Genomic DNA, 9,372 nt, shown 5'->3' with positions numbered 1-9,372 from the left:
TATATGAGTGCTTGCACTTTTGTATATTTTTCATGAGCATGCAGGTATCTGCAGAGGTGAAAAGAGGTTGTTGAATCTCCAGGAGCTGGAGTTACAGGAGATTCAGAGTCATCTCTTCAGTCCTGTTAAGTGGATTTCAGAAGGCTGTGGTGTGCTGGTTAGTTTTATGTCAATTTCACATAAGCTATTATAATCTGAGAGGAGGGAAACTCGATTGGGAAAATGCCTCCATAAGATCAAGCTGATGGCAAGCCAGACATTTTTTTTTTTAATTAGAGATTGATATAGGAGCGCCCAGTCCATTGTAAGTGATCTTAGGTGCTTTAAGACAGCAGACTGAGCAAGTCAGTAAAAAGTACCCATCCATGGTCACTGCATTAGCTCCGGTCTTCAGGTTCCTTCCCTGTTTGAGTGTCTGTACTAACTCCCTTCAGTGATTAACATTGATATGGAGGTGCAAGCCAAATAAATTCTCTCCTCCCTAAGTTGCTTGGTCAGGGTGTTTCATCACAACAATAACACTAACTAAGGCACACAATATACTCAGTACTATACAGAGATAGGTTGCATTTCCATCTGGTAAATAACTAATAGTGAGTTATATTTTATAAAAGTATAACACAAAGCAAATATACTAAACCAATTACATTTTTGCATGATAAGAACAAAAGGATATCTAGCCAACAGATATCTTGTACATCTGACAAAAGGTAGACCTTTCTCTACCATGAATACTGAAACTATGTCTAAGAAAAATTAAAGAAAAAAATAAAAGGACACAAACATTTGAGGTTTGGAAGCCTCAACATTGTTAAATTTTCTGGTCTCTTCAAATTGATATACAGGTTTAGAGACTGTCAAGTAAAATCAAGCAGAACTTTTTTTAGTCCAAGAATTGAAGCTGGTTCTAAAATATATATGGGTCCACAGCAATCTAAAATAGTCAAAACGATCTTGAAATGATTGAAAGAATGGTTGAAAGCTGAAAGCCAATATGAGCTACATGGCAGGAAATTGTCAAAAAAGAAAGAGGAAGGAAGGCAGGCAGGCAGGCAGACAGACAGACTTACCACAAATAAAGTTGCATAATCAACAGTGATAAGATAAATAAAATGAATCAAATGACATCCAACTGACCAACTACAACAATAATGCCCAGGCAGATCACTGGGGGAAGAAAAATCTTCGTGATGAGTGGAATAATGAAAACCAGATGACGTTGAATTTCAAATCCTACAACACACAAAGTGAAATTTAATACAAATTATTGGAGCTAGCTGATCAGCTACTCTAACAGAATCAGAAAGCTCCAGGGTCAGTGAGAGATCCTGCTGCAAGAGAGAAGGTGGGAAGCGACGGATGAAGACAGCCAGTATCAATTCTAGTGGTGATATTTCATTTGTACTTTAATAAATAAAGCGTGCCTGAAGATCAGAGAGTAAAACAACCACCCTGGTCAGCCTTACAGACCAGGCAGTGGTGACACACACCTTTAATCCCAGTAGCCACATTAGTTTGTCATAGAAACCAGGCAGTAGTGGTGCTCACCTTTAATCCCAGTACTAGAGAGGAATATTAGATGGGAGGAGACAGCTCTCAGTCTCATTCTGAGATTCTGGAGGCAGGATCGCCATTTCAGACTGAGATAGAGGTAAGAGCCAGTGGCTGGCTGTTTTATTTTTCTGACCCTCAAGTTGAACCTCAATATCTGTCTCTGAATTTTTATTAATCACACTACAGTTCTGTCCTCCATATACATGTACATACACGCATGAATACATAAACATACATACATACATGGTAGCACATACAGAAAAGCACTAATTATATAATATTACCAAACTTGACTTCATCTAAACAGAATTTCTGATTATCTATAAGATACCATTAAAGGAAAAGATAAGCTATAGACAGGGAAACAGCATTCATAACACACATCTGAAAGTATTTACAATACACATACATCATCCTATAAATCAGAAATTAAATAAATAAACATTGAGACTTGATATATGAACAGTTAATAAGCACATGGAAAAGTGCCCAATCTCATTAGTCTTTGGGGAAAATGTAAATGCAATCTATGATGGGATACTGTGTCTTACTCATTAGAATGAAAAAAAAAAAACCACTTTAAAGCAAATGGCAAATGTTGGCAAAGACATGAAGCAGCTAAAATTCTCATCACAGCTGGTGTAATTTACCAACTGATTTTGAATATGAATAGTATGTCCACTTTTAATAAAGTTAAATCCATACTTCAAATTCATATGTTGTTAAAATGCATCAAATTCCACTTGATATTTTTTTGCACGCATAGCATACCTCAATACAAATTATTTCCAAGTAATCCTTACCGGAATTTTTTTATTTGTAAAGGGCTGGGTTTAGAAAATTTGGAAGCACTGGTCAAGAAAACGGTGCTGTCTAAGGGCACACTCATAATTTCTTATTTAACTAAAGATTCAACTGCTAATTTCTATTTTAATATGTTGTAGTCAGGATGTAATTTATGAAATTTCTGCTACACATGTCTGTAACAGTTATTCTTTCACAGTTAATGATGACATTCACAAGGTAGAGGCAAGTGGATTTCTGTGAGTTCAAGAACTGGCTTGATCTATAGAGCAAGTTCCAAGCCAGCCAGGGCGGCGTAGTAATCCTCTACCTCCAGAAGTGAAGGAAAACACAGAACTACCCAGAATTAATGATACGTTTCTGGAAAGCTATAGCTAACATTTCAAAAAGTCTAAAATATCCACATAGGGGTAGAAAATTGCAAAGAATAAACATATAAGTATATATTTAAATAAAATTTTAAAATAAAAACAAAAGTAAAATAATATTATATACATGAATGGAAACTGGAATAGCTTTCTTAATGAATCTTTCAACATAATCAATAAATAATTTAATTTTAATTTAATTTTGAGCAATTTATGCAACGTTATTTGGTCTGTGTAAATATGTTTGGAATTATATCCCTTACTAAATAAAATTTTCTTTTTTGTTTTAAACTCCTTATATCACTTTAGATATATTTCCTACAAACAGAACTTAGTTGAATTTCATATTGCTTTTAAAAACTCAAGAATTCCCCTCTTGTAAAATGTATCTTCTTGTAGCTGGAGAGCTGGCTCAGGGATTAAGAGCACTGACTGTTCTTCCAGAGGACCCAGGTTTAGTTCCAGCAACCACGTGGCAGCTTACAACTGTCTGTTACCCCAGCTCCTGGTGACCTGATGTCCTCTTCTGGCCTGTGTGGGTACTACATACACATGGTACAGGAGCACTCTCACATATGCACGCACACACAGGTACACAACAACCGTGCACACACACCCACAAACACATGCACACACAAAAAACACTTGTAAACATTAAATAAGAGCAAATCCTTTTAAAACACAGTTTATCTGAACTTTAGTAACTATAACTTACTCTTTCATCTTATTTTTAATCTTCTTATTCTTTATCAAATGATGATTCTTTCTTGCAAGATTAGATCTTTTTCTTTCCATGTTTTTCCTAATTGTACTTTTTCTTTTTTTTTCATTTTAGTTCTCAAAAAAAAAAAAAAAAGATTTTTCTCTGGATTAAGGATTTTAAGACAGAATTTTTTTCCAGACATAGATTTGGGCACATCCTGTTTTAATTGGTTCCAACTCTGAGGACAGTCTCTGCAGGACACAAAGTCCCCCGTTCATTACTTTCCTTCAGGAAACCATTTTCAAGGGGGGTTGTTCATTGCTGTGTCCTTGTATGTCTGTTGTTTCCCAACTTAAAGACGACTAGGCTGGGTATAAAAGCAGTGACTTACAACTTCAATTCTCAAAACTTTGCATACAATACATCACTTTCTTCTAAATTTAAGCATTTAGAGTAAAAGCCAGAGAACAGCCAGATTTTTGCTATATTTTTAGGTACTCTGTTTCTTTTGCTTAAATACTTATAAAAGCCTTTTCTTGTGGTTGTGAATTAAGACTGTTGCCAGGATACATCATCATGTGTGCCTTTGTTCATTGATTTGTCTGGAACACAATGATTTTTTTCAATCTGGGTCTTACTTCTGTTCATGAATTTTTTTTTCCTGTTAGTTCTTTGATTATTGTGTTTCTTCCATTTGTTTTAGTATTTTCTTCAGGGGAACCAGTTATCCATATATATACGCTCTCTTTTCCCTTCCACAGGGAAAGTCAAACCATGCCAGAACTCCTTGGGTAGAGCTGCGGTTCCCTTGGCTCTATGCTGTGCATTGATGTGCATAACATCTGGCTCAGGGCTGCTTTCTAAGCTATACAGCTTTTCTGGGGAAGTTCCATCATGCCCCACAAACACTGATTTCCTGATGCCGTGAATATGCAATGCACATAAAAATCCCTAATTCCCATCATGTGTCGTCAGCATAGTTTCTTATTTTTGTTCTCATTTCCAACCCAACTGAAGAGCTTTACCTGCCATAAATCCCCCTCTGAGAGTGTGAGGGTTGATCAGGCCAAACCTGATCTACCATCTGAGTCTTTGCTGAAATTGTTTATTTTTCTGGGTGTAGAATAAGAGGACACTATTCTCAGCCTCACAAATCAATCCATGTTGGTCCACACACCAGATTCTCATTAGGGCTAAACTTGAGTCTCCAGGTCCGAAGAAGAGTAATTGGCGAGTACCTAAACCTTCTCTCCTTGAAAGAATTCTGTGCCAGACAGTAAGGTGCCAGTGGATCACAGAGAAAAACAAAAGCTGGGCCTCAGCTTTGCTTTTTAATTGCATAGCTTCTTCCCTTTGAAATTTTGTTGGCCATTGTTTTTGCTTTTGCTTTTAAAGTACCTATTTTTGCCCGCTGTCTCAATAGCCATTTTAGACGAAAGTTGAGAACACTTCATGGGGGGCTGCTAGCCAGACTCCATTTTTAGCTGGAGCTCCTATGGCTTCCTAATGAATAATTAAAAGATGACTAGGGAGGACATTCAGCAACTAGATCAATGCTGGAGATTATTCACCGAGGATGTGAATTCGGGGAGTCTCGGAGAGAAAAGAAAGAACGCTATCTTTCGTGAGAAAAGAAAAATTCCTAACAACTGACTAAGATCCCTACTAGAAATGATGGTAGAGAATGGTATTCCTAAAATAAAAGGCTTAGGCAGAGAGCTCCAATTGCTTTCCCCCAGGACAGAATTAAGAGTACCATCCTGCCCATTTGGGATTAACGTCAACACATCAGATCCTCGCTAGAATGCAGGCAATAACGTTTTGTAAGAAAGAACACACCATGTGGTGGCCTTGTTAATCTTCGGGATGAAAAGCAGTTGGAAGTTGGCAACACACATTGGCATGCCTTGGCTAAAAGGAGTTGTTAGCGTGACACGGCAGTTTTTTAGGGCTGCTCAGAATCAATATGAGATATGTGGCCAAATATAGCGTGGAGCCCGGGCAACTGTTGATAATCAATTAAACGAGGTCAAAGGAAAATTTCAAGGCTGTATTGTTTGAGCAAAAGCAGCTTGATATCTACATGAACCGGTCAGAAAAAAAATGCTGCCGCATGAGAGGTCTCTTAAAAGTTAAATTTTTGCCATCATTTTGGGGAATAACTTTCGATATAAATATGGGTGAACCTGTCGTCCTAAGAGCTGGAACTGCCTCGGAACACCAAGAAAAAAATGTTCCCCCACGAGAAACACGAGCGCTCCACGTTCACTGCACGAAGGAAGCCCATCGCCATTGTTAGAGCCCCACATCCCAAGAGTGGAGCAGTTCCAAGGTGAGAAGAAACTCAGCAAGAAAGAGTTTGCCTTCTACATTGTGGCTAAAGACTGTCCTCCAGGCCGAGCCATCACCATGTTGAAGAATTCGTCTGCCCCTCTTGCAAAAGAACCATGCCAGCTGGGTTTATTAACTGTTAACTCCCATTTAGGAAGTGGGGGAAGGTCAGAAGCCCCCCCCCTCCCCTGACACACACACACACACACACACACACACATCTGAATTTCCACCAGTAATCTACCAATCTACCATCTGTTCCAAGTAACTCTGCCTTAAGTGCTTGTGGCCTTGGGGAGGAAGGAGCTAGTGTGTGTGTGTGTGTGTGTGTGTGTGTGTGTGTGTGTGTGTGTGTGTGTGTTAGAGAGATAGAGGGGCTAGGGAGACTACTGCTAGGGGACCCATTTGTGTGGCTTCTGAAAAGCCCTCATCCCTGTCAGGTACAGCCCTCCCGAGTACAGCAGGGGTCAGGAAGCACTCACGCCCATGGCCCATGCAGGTAGGTATCCTCCTCTCCTAAGCTCTGTGAGGAAGCCCAACGAACTCACTGCTTTCCCAGGATCAACTTGGACAGCATCACGCCTCGGTGTGCCATTTGTATCTTAGGAGAAGGCCTAGACATTGCTGACACGTCCTCCGGGACAGCATTTTAACAACGAACCTGTTCAGGAAAGGCTAAGACCACAGCCTGGTTTAACTTAATTTCCCAAGGAGGAGGCACAAGAAAGCCAAGTGAGCGGCTGAGACAGAGACACAGAGACGGGGTCAAGAGGCGCAAACTGTTTCTAAAAGCAAACCCCTGGAAACCCAGTGGCTCATGACAAGGCAATGTCTTGTTTGAACTAGCCTGTCCTTTCAGCAGGAGGGGCCTTGCTGATTACGGGATAAAATTATTTTAGGACCAAAAGAGAATTGAAGGATTATCTAATACCACCCCGCCGTGGAGGACACTTAGGCCCGGGAGATTAAAGTGCTTGCTGCACTCACGTGTTAAATTGGTTGCAGAAGTGGAATTATGACCCAAATTCTCCTGATCCTCAGTGAAGAATTTTTTTCCACGACACCAGTTTTCTCATTCCTCCTCTGTGGAGATTCTAAAGGAAGCAGCGTATGGTGGAAAGAGATCTCTAAACCCTAAGCTCTGCGTTTCTCACCCCTTGTTTGAGTAATAGAATTCTGGAAGCCATAACTGCCTTTAGCTCATCCCTCATGAAACTCTCACATATTAGCAATCTCTGTATGGGCAACAAGCTTTCGTGAGTCTCTTTGGGGCCACAGACCCATCTGCCTTGGTCACCTTTATAGGACTGTGACAAATGCCTAAGAAAACAACACGAAAAAAGAGTTTTGCTTTGACTCGGTCTATAGTCTGTTGACTCATAGCTTGGGGCCTGTGGTGATGTCACCATGCGAGCCAAGGCCAGCTGCAGGAAGTGAAGAGGGGGAAGACCGAGAGGGGGCAGAGTTTAGGGACACACACCAGCTGATCCAGACCTCCTATTGGTTCTAAAATAGCACCATAGTCTTCTAATACCGCCTTAGTCTGGGGAGCTGATAAAACCCAGGGGAAGCTCTCTTTGACGGCTTGAAATCAGTTTCCCTGAAACTTATGTTTGTATTTCCAGAAAAAGGCCTTCACCTCTGTTTATGTGACACCCACCGCCATTTACTTCAACATACTCGCTCTGAGAGTCTGCACTACCTGGGCTCTATTCCACATTCTGGCTATAAACCTGACCTTTCTAATAACTACTTATTTTAGAGTGCATGTCTGTGTGTATGTGTGCATGCCTGCTTGCATGCATGTGTGCGTGAGTGTCTGTATGTGTGTGTATGTTTGGTGTTTATGTATTGGTACACATGCTAAGACATGTTAGTGGAAACAGAGGACAACTTGGTTCTCTCCTTCCATCTTGTGTGTAACAGGCATCAAACACAAGTCATCAGGCTTGGTCAGACAAGCACATTTGCCCACTGACTTACTTCTATGGCCCGGGATTTTTGTCTTTGTTTTTTGTTTAATCATTTGTGTTTAAGAGAGGCTCTTGCTATGTAGCACAGGCTGGTCTTGAACTCATAATCCTTGCCTGGATTATGTCTCACTTTCTAAATGCTGGTATTATAGGCATGTACCAAATCCAACTTAGACACTATTTTTTTTAATTAACTATTCCATCATTGATCTTTTCTTACGTGGTTCTCAAACTAAATCCATGACATGTGATACAGAATGTGGCCTCTAGACACGAGGTTGCAAATTCTTCTGTGAAGGGCCAGGGGATGTGGAAGCCTCCCATCACATCCTGGGAGCTGCATTTCTAGCATAAACTACTATAGAGAACGTAAGTGTGGCTGTGTCCACAGAAATTGGTTGGATCTGACCTGAAAGCTGCAGTTTGCCATCTCTCTTCTGAGAGCCTCATCAATCTCCCCCCACCTGTCTTCAGTTTGTCAATGGCCCTTTACAGTGTGTCACCAAAAGCCCTGCACACCTTGCTTTAATGGTGGCTAGGGTAGCACAATAGGGTTAATAAGTACTATGTGTAGGATATCAACCAATTGTTCGAGGTGGTGAGCTTTTGAAGGAAGAAGAATGGATACTTGACTCAGCAGTTGAAAGTGAGTGCTGAAAGTGGGAGGAAGAGTTTTTCCCAAGGAGGCCCCTGAATTGGTTATCCCAATTCCAAACAGTCAGTCCTGAAGGCATTTTCATACAAGTAACACTAAGGAACTGGGAAGGCTGGGCTTATGTATATGTACAAGTTAATGATCATGAGAAGGAGCAAAGGGGTGCACATGGGGATGAAAACTGAGGGGAGGGAAAAGGAGGGGGAAATTAAATAATTATTTTTAATTCAGATTATTTTATTTTAAGTTTTTAAAGAAGTGCGTGCATGCAGTTGCAGGCCTGATGACCTATGCTCGGTCCCCAGAATAGTAGGAGGGGGTCAAATTCCAAAAGGCTTCCTCTTGACCTTACACTGTCATGCACAGGGCCCATAGCTACATGTATGTAGCACACACAAATAATTTGCTTAATAAAAAGCACTCATACTAACTTATTTTTAGTTTCAAAATACACTTTCATCAACACTCGTTCATTTTATTTATTCACTCTCACACATGCTTGTTTATACCCCTCCTGTTTGTGGTCACCCAGAATCTTGATTGCTGAAAGTAACAGTGAAATGGATGTCTTATTGCAACAGGCAGAGCCAATCACCTGTGAGCCTCCAGCCGGCTCTTCCTTAAACAGGTCATGGCATTCTGAGAGGGATGCTTAAATCTATTGTCTCTATGAGGGCAAGAGATGGAAGGGTTCTATCCTAGCAAAGTACACAGACTTTAAAAGCAGCAAGCATGGCAGCAATGTAGTTCCAGCACTTCTACAGCAAGACAGGAGGTGAAAACTAGAGAATTCCCAGGAGCTTGAAGGCCAACTAACCTGGCTCTCCAGAAGCAAACAAGAGGTCCTGCAGAGGCTGGCAGGTCTCTGTGAGTTTGAGACCAGCCTAGTCTGTAAAGGTATCTTGACTTCACAATTTAAATCTAAGGATATGTTGCTTTGGAAAAGAGGTTCTGCTTTTGTTTCCACAGAGGATAGAAAGTTGT

The sequence above is a fragment of the Alexandromys fortis genome, unplaced genomic scaffold, assembly GCF_014885135.2.
Source record: "Alexandromys fortis isolate MF-2015 unplaced genomic scaffold, M_Fortis_MF-2015_v1.1 scaffold_92, whole genome shotgun sequence".
In the NCBI taxonomy this organism is placed as follows: Eukaryota; Metazoa; Chordata; class Mammalia; order Rodentia; family Cricetidae; genus Alexandromys; species Alexandromys fortis.
Note: the sequence above shows the minus strand (reverse complement) of the source record.